The sequence below is a fragment of the Rattus norvegicus genome, chromosome 9 (genome assembly GCF_036323735.1).
Source record: "Rattus norvegicus strain BN/NHsdMcwi chromosome 9, GRCr8, whole genome shotgun sequence".
NCBI lineage: Eukaryota > Metazoa > Chordata > Mammalia > Rodentia > Muridae > Rattus > Rattus norvegicus.
This window is the reverse complement of record NC_086027.1, coordinates 98,230,662-98,242,165: the sequence shown is the minus strand read 5'-3', so window position 1 is coordinate 98,242,165 and position 11,504 is coordinate 98,230,662.

Genomic DNA, 11,504 nt, shown 5'->3' with positions numbered 1-11,504 from the left:
GAGTGATGCTATTAGGAGGTGTGGCCTTGTTGGAGTAGGTGTGGCCTTGTTGAAAGTGTGCCACTATGGAGGCTGGCTTTGAGGTCTCATAGGCTCAGGCTATGCCAAGTGTGAAACATAGTCCCCAACTGCTGCGTGAAGATCAAAATGTTGAACTCTCAGGTCCTCTCCACCACCATGCTGCCATACTTCCAGTCATGATGATAATGGACTGAACCCCCAAAACTGTAAGCCAGCCCCAATGTTGACCTTTACAAGAGTTGCCATGGTCACGATGCCTCTTCACACCAATAAAAGCCAAATAAGACAATAGGCAATCCTTACAAAGGACCTCTGGATGGGCAAGTACTCATTACAATGTGTGGGGAGGTGTGCAGCCTCCTTGGTCATAAAACCACCACATCACCCAATGGACCACACACCAGAAAGTGCATGTCAGCAAGGAGGAGCAGGCAGAGCCCTCACTCATTTTCCGCGTTCTCAAACTGAGTGTGATTTCTTAGTTTTTAGATTTCCAATCCTCTGCAATCCAAAACACGGTCTCTTGAAACATGCCCAGCGTGGGAACTATTCATCCTCCCACAGCAGGTCTGAGTCTGAGACCACGTTCACATTGATAGGCAAGTCAAGCCAATGGATCATGTACTGTGTATCACCACAAGGTCACTATTCTGTAAAGGTCCATGTCTAGACCTTCCTTGCTACATATGCATAACCATGGCTTGCAGACTGCATTTCTGAGCAGTACTGCTACTTCTGAGGACAAGGGACTTTCCAGCACAAGTGTTGTGCCACCCACAAACCTTTGTCCTGGGATACGCTATCACTGCAGGAAGTGTGCACACCTGGCACCAAAGAAATCCTTGTAAATGCTCCCAGCAGGACTTTTGATAAGAGTCACAGCTGCAATTGATCTGAAGACTGGGAGGTAGTGTCTACAGTGTCCCTCCTAAACACAGTGTCTTAGTCGCTCTTCCATTGCTGTGAAGAAACACCATGACCAAAACAACTCTGTTTGTTTGTTTGCTTGCTTGTTTGCTTGCTTTCTGAGACATGATTTCTCTGGGTAGCCCTGGCTGTCCTGGAACTCAACTCCATAAACCAAACTGGCCTCATCCTTATAGAGATCAGTCTGATTCTGGCCGTCCCCCACCCCCGCCTCCAGTGATGGGATTAAAGGTATGCACTCCCACAGCCCAAACCAGGGCAACTCCTGGAAGAAAGTATTTAACTGGGTCTTGCTTACAGTTTCAGAGGCTTAGTCCTTTGTCACCATGACAGGGAACATGGCCATGCACGGTGCTGGAGCAGTAGCTGAGAGCCACATCCTGCTCCAAAGGTGCAGAAAGAGAGAGAGAAAGAGAGAGAGAGAGAGAGAGAGAGAGAGAGAGAGAGAGAGAGAGAGAGAGAGAGCGCGCCTGACTTGGTCTTTTGAAACCTCAAAGCCCACCCTCAATGACAACTACTCCAATAAGGACACATCTCCTAATCCTTCTAATCCTTTCAAATCACGCCACTCACTGGTGACTAAGCATTCAGTATTCTTCATGGAAGATGTGCAGACAGTATGTGTGTGGCCAAAGCACCACGACGCATAAGGGTTCAGTGTCGGGAGCCTCCAAAGAGAAGTCACTATAAAATGTCACCTCTCACCCGCTCTCTATCTAGAGGGCCTTGCAAAAGAGGAGAGGAGGGCAGAAAGGGGGAAAGGAAGGCAGAAAAGGAGAGGGGAGGGAGGGAAGGAAGGAGATGAGAGGGAAAGGGATGGAGGAGAGCGGAAGGGAAGGGAGGGGAGGGGAAGGAAGAGAGATAAGGGAGGGGAGGAAAAATGAAACTTGAAGGACAAGAGGTGAGGGTTTGAGATTGGACATTTACACACAGTGGGGATGGAAAGCAATTGGACCACGGTGGGAAACAGGATGCAAAGTCTTCAAAAAATAAAACCAGAGCTACCAAACATCCCATAGTCTCCCTTTGGAGTATGTACTTTATCCAGAAGACTTAAGATGGCTATTGTTAACATGTAAACTCTACCCAGGTCTGTCTATACATTCAATGTAGCTCTAACAGAAACCCCCTCCCCATGCTTCTTTTAAAATATTCATGCTAATTACAAAACTTCATCAAAGGGTAAAGGATCTAAATGTTGCTAAAAACTGTCTTGAAATAGAATAAATGTTGGGCACTCGCACTTCGTAGCTCCCTGACTTATTGTGAAGCTATGTGATTGACATGGCTTTATGGTAGAGAGGCCAAGAATAGACCCTCACAGGTACATCTGAAAGAGAGCTGTCCATGCAGCTCAGTGGCAAAGCTTGTCTAGAGGGGCAAGGTCTTGAGTTGTATCAAAACAAAACAAACAGACAAGTCACACAGGCAATAGCTGACAGAAGCACGCAGAAATTAATTGTAGTGGTTTGAATAAAAATGGCCCCATAGGCCCATGAAGAGTAGCACTATTAGGAGGTGTGGCCTTGCTGGAGTAGGCGTGGCCTTGCCAGAGTAGGTGTGGCCTTGTTGGAGGAAATGTGTCACTAGAGGTGGGCTCTGAAGTTCCAGATGCTCAAACCAGGCTCAGTGTCTCACTCTCTTCCTGCTGTCTGCCTCTCAGCTCCATCTCCAGCACCATGTCTGCCTGTGTGCTACCGTGCACCCCACCATGATAACAATGGACTAAACTTCTGAACTGTAAGCCAGCCCCCATGAAATGTTTTCCTTTATAAGAGTTGCCAAGGTCATGGTGTCTTTCCAGCAATCTTAACTAAGACATGAATAAAGTAGAGACAGTTGTATTCATACTGTGAACCAAATATATATATATAATATATATATCATATATATACATATATATACCATATATATATATCATATATGTATACATATATATGAACCAAATAGTCAATGAAAATCACTGTAACACTCGATGCTATGAAACTATCGGCAGGGAACGTAGAGGGAAAAGTTCATTGTTAAAACCCTTAGTACAATCCTCAAAGCACAGGAAACTGAAGCAAAAATAGATGAACAGGATTTGACAAAGCTCCAAAAGCATTCACACAGCAAAGAAAGCCATCGGCAGAGCAAAGAACAACCTAGAGTGCGGCACACACCCCAGCCAGAATGATAAAGAGCACACCATAGGAACGTGCAAATAACCCAGAAACCAATGGGCCTAAACACACATGTCTCCAAAGGAGACATGCCCACATTATGAGTGTGCAAACCCAGAACGAAAGGAGATGCCTCCTCACTCCACTGAGGTGATCAGTGTCTACCAACATGGTAACAGGACCTGCCAGGCAGACAAACAGGACAAAAACAGGAACATTCGCATACTATCAGGGGCTTAAAAACCGTACAGTCACTGTGGAGGACAGCATGGTGGGGCCTCAGATTTTTTAAAAAGATCCAGAAATCCCACCACTAGGTACATATCCAAGGGAGATAACATGGATATACCAGAGAGGTCTCTGCACCCCTGTGCTCATTGGAATACTGTCCCCCAATAATAAATGCACAGGTGTGTCCTTTAACGTCCAACTGCTGAAAGAATGGCAGAGGTGAATGGAATTCTGTCTATCATAGGCTCTCGATCACTGCGATCGAACTCCATGGGCAAAGCAACATGACAAGGAAAGGGTTTATTTCATCTAACAGTTCCACATCACTGTCTATCACTGAGGGAAGTCAGGGCAGGCACTAGAACAGGGCCAGAACCTGGGGACAGGAGCTGATGCAGAGGCCACAGAAGAGTGCTGCATATGGGCTTTCTCCTCATGGCTTGAGCAACCATTTTCCCTATATACACTTTGCCCTCCTGCCCAGAGGCAAGAACACCACATTAATCATCAATCAAGAAAATGCACCATTCCCTCCAAGCCACTCTGGTGGGGCCGCTTATCAGTTGAGATTCCCTCTTCCAAAATGACTCTAGCTTGTGTTCAGTTGACACAAACGAGGCAGCACACGTTGTGTTCAGCCATAGAAACATGCGATCATGTCATCCACAGCATGATGAACAAAACACAGTTCACCAGGAACTGTTAAACAATGTATTATGTTATATTACATATTCTATATTACATAATATATTACATGTATTTATAATATATACATATACACATATACATATATGCTCACACACTGTAGGAGTTTGAATAGGAGTAGCTCCTATAGACTCGTGTGTGTGATTGCTTGGCTCATAAGGAGTGGAACTTGTAGGTGTGACCTTGTAAGAGGAAGTGTACCACTGTGAATGGCAGCTTTATGGTCTCCTGTGATCAAGCTTGTCCTTCTGTGGCACACAGGCTCCTTCTGCTGCCTGTGGATCACAACGTAGAACTCTCGGCTCCTTCTCCAACACCATGTCTGTCTGTCTTCATGGCCACCATGCTTCCCACTGTAATGATTGACAGTGGACCGAACCTCTGAAACGGTAAGCCAACCCAATTAAATGTTTCCCTTTCTAAGAGTTGCCATGGTCACAGTGTCTCGTCATAGCAATGGAAACCCAAACCAAGACTCATGCATGCACAAACATAAAGTTGAAATCAGAACGGTGGTTATGAGGTACCAGGGAGTCAGGTGGGGAGCAAGAGATAAGGGGAGGTTGTCTAAGTTTAGGTTTTACTGCTGGGAAGAGAGAAACCATGACGAAGGCAACTCTTATAAGGACAACATTTAATTGGGGCTGGCTTACAGGTTCAGAGATGCAGTCCATTATCATCAAGGTGGGAACATGGCAGCATCCAGGCAGGCCTGGTGCAGGAGGAGCTGAGAGTTCTACATCTTCATCTGGAGGCCAATAGGAGAAGACTGGCTTCCAGGCAGCTAGGATGAGGGTTTTAAAGCCCACATCTACAGTGACCTACTCTAACAAGGTCACATTTGGAAATGGTGCCACTCCCTGGGCCAAGCATATTCAACCCACCACAGAGGCTGACCAGTGTGTGCTGCTGTACGGTAGCATGACTATAGGTAACAACCATGCCTTGTATACTCATACCATCAGGAGAAGAGAATTGGAGGATCTCACTATAAAGAAATGATAAACGGGGGCTGGAAGCTTGTGTTGACTTAAAATAGCACAGTGTGTTCATGCATCAAAATATCATGTGGCGTCCCACTGATTATCATTTCTCTGTTCTAGGAGTCTATTAAAAACACATCTTACTTGAGTCGGGAAGATGGCTTGTGGTTAAGAGCACTTGCCGTGCAAGAATGGGGACTTCAGGTGCCCCCAGAAAAGCCAATGGACACCTGAGCCTTTAACCCCAGTTCTTGGGGGTGTTGTGGGTGCATGAGAGAGTGCATGCGTGCATGTATGTATGCGTGCTTTCATGCATGCATGTCTGCAAGCCAATGGACATGTGAGCTTTGAACCTTAGGGCTTGGTGGCATGGCAACAAACAAACAAACAAACAAATAAACTCCCTAAAACCTTGCAAGCTCCAGATTCAGTGAAAGACTCTTTGTCAAGGGAGAAAGAGAGTAACAGAGGAGGACATTTGGACATTTGCACGGGTGCACACCTGCTCACGCAAGATCTATCTCTTAACACTTACTGCCTCTTATGTTTGGAGTGTTTCCCTCTTAGCTGTGTTTAAGCAGGCGGGGAGGCGGGGCTCTTAAAAGTTTGGAGTGAGGCATACTTCTCCGCCTGTTTCCACTTCACTGTGAAGTTTGACACAGAAAAGAACAGCTTCTGATCTCGCAGAGGCCCAGAGACGTCTGCCATGAGAGTGTATAAAAGCTTGGAGAAACTAATGAGAAGCTGCATGCCTTGGGTCAGACCTGAGACTCGTTTTCCCAGCTTGGGCAGCATTCTAAAGCCTTGTGCTTTCAAACCCTTAAAACTGTAACATATAGATTCTTTTAAAGCTTCCAAACAGGAAAAGTAATCCAGCTTAAAAAAGAAAAAAAAAACCTAAACTCTGAAGACCAGCCAAGAATGCACACCTTCGATAACCCACGGAATGAGCTGAGCTACATGCTGGCAGACCTAAACATCTCCTTTTCATTTATGTCTGACATGCCCCGGAGACACCCAGAGGTAAACTGAGTAAGGGAGACAGCTCTTCCCTTTTCTTTTCATTCTTCCTTTTGATTTTGAAATCATCGCAAGCCTACAGAAAAGTTTCTGGTAAAGGAAAAAAAAAAGTCTTTTTCACTGAACCGTTTGCCCTGGTATAGCAGCCCTATGTTTTTCCCTGCTCCTGTGCTATTTCTCACATACAGGGATGTTCTCATTATCCTGACTGGGCTACCAGAGTCAACATGAAATGACAACTTCTACCTCAAGTAAGCAAACCCCACCGGGTTTTGGTGGGCTCTTTTGTTGTTGTTTTGTTTTTAATTCGTGTGTGTGTGTGTGTGTGTGTGTGTGTGTGTGTGTGTGTGTGTGTTTGTAGGGGAAGACAGAGGGAGGGGAAAGGGAAGGGGAAGGAGAAGGGGAAAGAGGAGGAGAAGGAGGAGAAGGAGGAGGAGGAGGAGGAGAAGGAGGAGGAAGAGGAGAAGGAGAAGGAGGAGGAGGAGGAGGAGAAGGAGAAGGAGGAGAAGGAGAAGGAGAAGGAGAAGGAGAAGGAGAAGGAGAAGGAGAAGGAGAAGGAGAAGGAGAAGGAGAAGGAGAAGGAGAAGGAGAAGGAGAAGGAGAAGGAGAAGGAGAAGGAGAAGGAGAAGGAGAAGGAGAAGGAGAAGGAGAAGGAGAAGGAGAAGGAGAAGGAAAGCATGCCTGCAGAGGCTTGAAGAGGGCTCCAGATCTCCCGAGCTGAAGTTACAGAAGGTTGGGAACTGAACTTAGGACCCTCAGGACCTCTGGAAGAGCAGCAAGTGTTCCTAATCTCTGACAAATTTCTCCAGTTCCCTACTGGGGTTTTAAAGGTTAGCCCATGATATTTCTTTTTAAGAAAAGTTCCCCGTGATCACAGGTCCACACTTTCCCTGACTTTAGTCCCTTCGACCTGGCTCTGGTTCTCATATTCCACAGCTTTCAGCGACAAATGTCGACACATTTGGGTGGAACTGGTTGGTTCCTGTGTCCATGGCTTCATCTGGCATGTATCTGGTGGGTCCCGTTACATGTGCAGCCCACACACCACAGAAGTGACAGTGTACTTACTCTTCCTGCAGCCCACTAAGCATGGACACTGTCAACGTGTTCCCGTCCAGATGCTCTTTTCTGTGGTCCTTGAAGGGGCTTCTGCACCTTTTCTCTCCTAACTAGAAACACTCTTAAGTATCCCACTCTTTCTCAACATTCAGTTTATTAATTCGTTTAGTGGCGTGCGGTTTCCTGTTTTATTTGGTGAGCTATTTTTGCCCCTCATTGCTGTATTCACTGAGCCAATAGAAGCTTCTATTCTTTTTTTAACATGCTTTCATCATTTCTTGGATTGATGTCTGACATAAGAGTTGGTCCAACCCCATCTTTTACTTTCCCTAGTCTCCACCAAAATATGTCTCTTCAAGGGGCTTAGAGATAATGCAGTGTAGAAGCCAAGGGAAGCCAAGAGTAACATATCTAGCTTCAGGAACAATAGGACAGGGACCTCATAGCCATCAAGACCCCATTGTCTCTGTTTGTGATAGTTCATCTTTTTTTATTGGTTATTTTATTTACATTTCAAATGTTATTCCCTTCCCAGTTTCCCCTCCATCCCTCCTCCCCCTGCTTCTATGAGGGTGCTCCCCCACCCACCCACTCCTGCCTCACCACCCTAGCATTCCTCTATGCTGAGTCATTGAGCCTCCCCAGGACCAAGGGGCCTCTCCTCCCGTTGATGTCCTACAAGGCCATCCTCTGCTATATATGTGGCTGGAGCCATGGGTTCCTCCATGTGTACTCTTTGGTTGGTGGTTTAGTCCCTGTGAGCTTTGTGGGGGTCTGGTTGGTTAATATTGTTGTTCTTCCTTTGGGCTTGCAAACCCCTTCAGCTCCTTCAGTCCTTCTCTTAACTCCTCCACTGGGGTCCCCATGCTCCGCATCTGTATTGGTCAGGCTCTGGTAGATCCTCTGTGGGGACAGCTATACCAGGCTCCTGTCAGCACAAGTGCTTGTTGGCATCAGCAATGTTCATCTTGATGCACATTTAGTGGATAGAGACCTGCTTAGGAGATTGGTAAAGAACACCTGGGCATGTGTGAGAGGCATTTCCAGAGACGAAAATTCAGTGTGGGCAATACTATCCCATAGGCTGGGGCTGGGGCCAGGATAGAATAAAAGGAGAAAGATGGGTCGTGTAAGCATATCCCCTGCCCCCCTCAGTCTACCATGATGTGAGCACATATCTTCTTACCACACCCCATAGGATGCAATGAAGCATCTGAACCATGGACCAAACTAAGTTATTCTTTAATCAAACCTCAGTAAAGCAAAGAGAAACGCACCTCATATCTGCAAAAGAGGGCACTCTGGGCTCTTTGTGGGAATTAACTCCCAGTTTTGAATCCTCACACCAACGGTGGTTTCCCAGTCTTCTCTACTGTGGATACCCTAGAGAAAAGGCCCTTTATACTTACAGTAATGGAAGTTATCATCTCCATGTGTGAGACCAGAAGGAGAAAAATCTCTCACTATCTATGTCCAGTTTTCAATCTTTCTTGGTGCCTCCATGCCCTGGAGCCATTGGTGAATTCTACCATGATATGGTGGTGATGGTTAGCGTCATTGGCTCTGTATCATTTTTAAACAGGTAGCCAACAGCATCTGCATTCATTGAGTTCAAATTCGTTGGCCAATGGTACCAGGGTCTCTGTGCTTTTATTGTCCTTTTATTTTCCTCCTCAAGGAAGTGTCAGTCAATCATCCGCCCTTCACCTCATTCCTGTAAGGTGTGCTATCACAGTGACCTATGTTCTGGAAAAAAAAAACCACTACTTCTCCCTCAAGTATCTACACCATCTTTTTCCTCTAAGGCTGAAGTCAGGGTGGCAGGTAGCTAGCTGATGGGAGTGTCTAACTGATTAGCTTTATTGCCAGGTAAGGAACAAGCCTGGAAAGCCCCATTTCTGGCATTGACAGTCACATAAGTAGTCATTCACTTAGGTATGGGGACGAAGAGGCAGAGCAGGTCCTCTGCCAGGGTGACATGGCGGAAGGTGATTTAATCCTCTCTGTTGGCACCTTGGAGCAGGGTTTTGAAGGTCTTCCTCATCCCTCTGGATGCCCAGCCTCTAGCAAGGAGGCTCACCGTGATCCCCTGTCCCTCGAAGAGTCTAAATCACCAGAAAGAAAGCATGTGCAGTTTATAGTGGGTGGGAGGGTTGGAGAAGGAGCAGCGTGAAGACATTGATAGATCAGAAATGTTGCTGGAGAGACAAAGCCAGTGTGTTCAAGACCAGAGTGTTGGCCTAGGAAGCTGGCTCGGTTCTGAGAACCACTTCCCAACCATCCAGAGGAAGCAGACTAGAGCTGGGGCATCCCAGGTCAGCAACTGCTTGAGATGCAAGGCTTTGGGATCTAGGCCTTCAGTGGAGGGACCCGTGAGGTTTGTTAACACAAGGCAGCCAGGCACGTGTAAGGAATTGCCTCATCTAAACTGGTTCCCCAGCCCCATAGGATGCTCCCTGCTGTCCTGTGAGCTCTGCCTTCTGCATACCATCTGTTTCTTATTCCTGGACGAGTCTTCCTGTGTGCCTCAGCCTTGGGGCCTGGCTCTTCTGCATCTATGAAACCCAGTTTCTCTCCAGTCTTCCTTTTACCCCCACCCCCTTCTTGTTACTGTCTTTTGAGTTGTTGATGTGGCCATGCTGGGAACAAAACCCAAGGCCTCATATATACTAGGCCAGAACTCCACCAGTGAGGCATGCCCAGTTCCTCAAAATTGGCAGACGCTGTCTGCTCCAACACCACGCTTGCAGTCTGTCTCCCGCTGACTGGCCCTCTTTAGTCTAAGCACCTCCTTGCTCCTGCCGCCCTGACCTTTCCCACTCAGAACTCATCACCCTCAGGGGTCCACGGAGGCCCTGTTCAGATCTGTTGGCATTGGTTGAACCATGCTTCCTGCTACAGTTATCCGCGTGACATGTGTAAAGGATTAATAACTCTCAATGTTTGGGGACCGCGTCTTACTTTTGTTTTCCCAGAATAGAGGGAGGTCAAGTTCTGCAGTGATGGGGCACAACTGAGCTGTGGGGCTCCCTGGGGTGCTGTATCCTTGTGACCTCCCGTCTGGGACCCTAGATGACTGTGGTACAGTTAGTTGCAGGTGTGAGGTGGGTTCTGAACAAAGCCACGCTTTGAGGGGATGGATGAATACCATCGCAAGACAAATGGCCCCAGATGCCTAGAACAGGTGGGGTGGAGCCATGAAAACATTGCCCCAGAGAATGCTATTTCCTCAGGCTTTCTCTTCCAGATCCCTTTTCTGCACCAGATGTGTGCCAACCGACACTGACCCCAGAAGCCCACATTACTGTTCAAAGCTGCAAGTTCAGACTGCAGGCGCTGAGCTGGGAGGGTACCTCCCAGACTGGAACTTTTATGGGATGGCAGGTGGATGTGCTCCTGGCCCCTCCCGCAGCAGGAGGAGTGCCCTTCCTAAGTACCAGGTAGGTCCCTCTTCATCTGATCTCTAAGACACTCATTTTGCCACCCTCATTCCAGCCACCACAAGCTGGCTGTCCAGCTCAGCCTGTGACCCTGGCGTCCTTGCCTGTTCTCTTTCTGGTTCTTCTTTTTCAACCTCTCTACCTTTGCTGCTTTATGTAAAGTTATAGTTCCTTTTCAAAACACGATAAATATAAATACGCCAAGACTCACCAGTATGGTGGTTCCTTTAGATGTGGGCAGCTTGGGTCTCCTGAACCTTGCAATGATCCGTGAGTCTTAGCGCTGGTGACCACCACCACCAACCCTGTGTGTCCTCTAGCTATCAACAAAAGAAAGATTTCACTGTTTCCCAGATAAAAGTTCCCTTGCCCACCCCCCACCCCCTACCTTCTCTGACCAGGAAGGATCAGAGGAGGGAGGAAGGCTGGGAGGAAACACATCTTAAAGGAGCCTGCCGACAGTTTCTCCAGCTTGGCCTTTACCACTTTCTCCCAAATTCCCCCTGCCAATTAGCAAGCTCCAGATAAATGACAGTTCTTTCTCTGTCCCCAGTGTCCATTCCCTCCCGTGGCCTTCACACACAATCCTGAGGACACACTGGCAAGTCCTGGGCCATTGACCTGGCAGGGAGGTCCTCCCCCACTTCTCCATCTCCTTTCAAGAGCTCACAATACGAATTTACATCCTAAAAGGTCCTCTCCATTCTGCCCTGGGAAATGCCAGGCTTTGCTGAGGACACATGTCAAACTCTGAATTGGCTACGAGATGGCAAGCCCAGGGAGAGAGCTGCAGGTTTGCATGGGATGTGTGTGTTAGGGGAGGGGTGGACCGTGTTTTGATTAGAAATTTGCTGATGCGAAAGAAGATACGAGGCCAGAGCATGGATTCGAACACATAGCCAGTGCCAAGAGTAGCATCGGGAGCTTGGTGGAAGATTGTCCCCTTCAACCCCAAC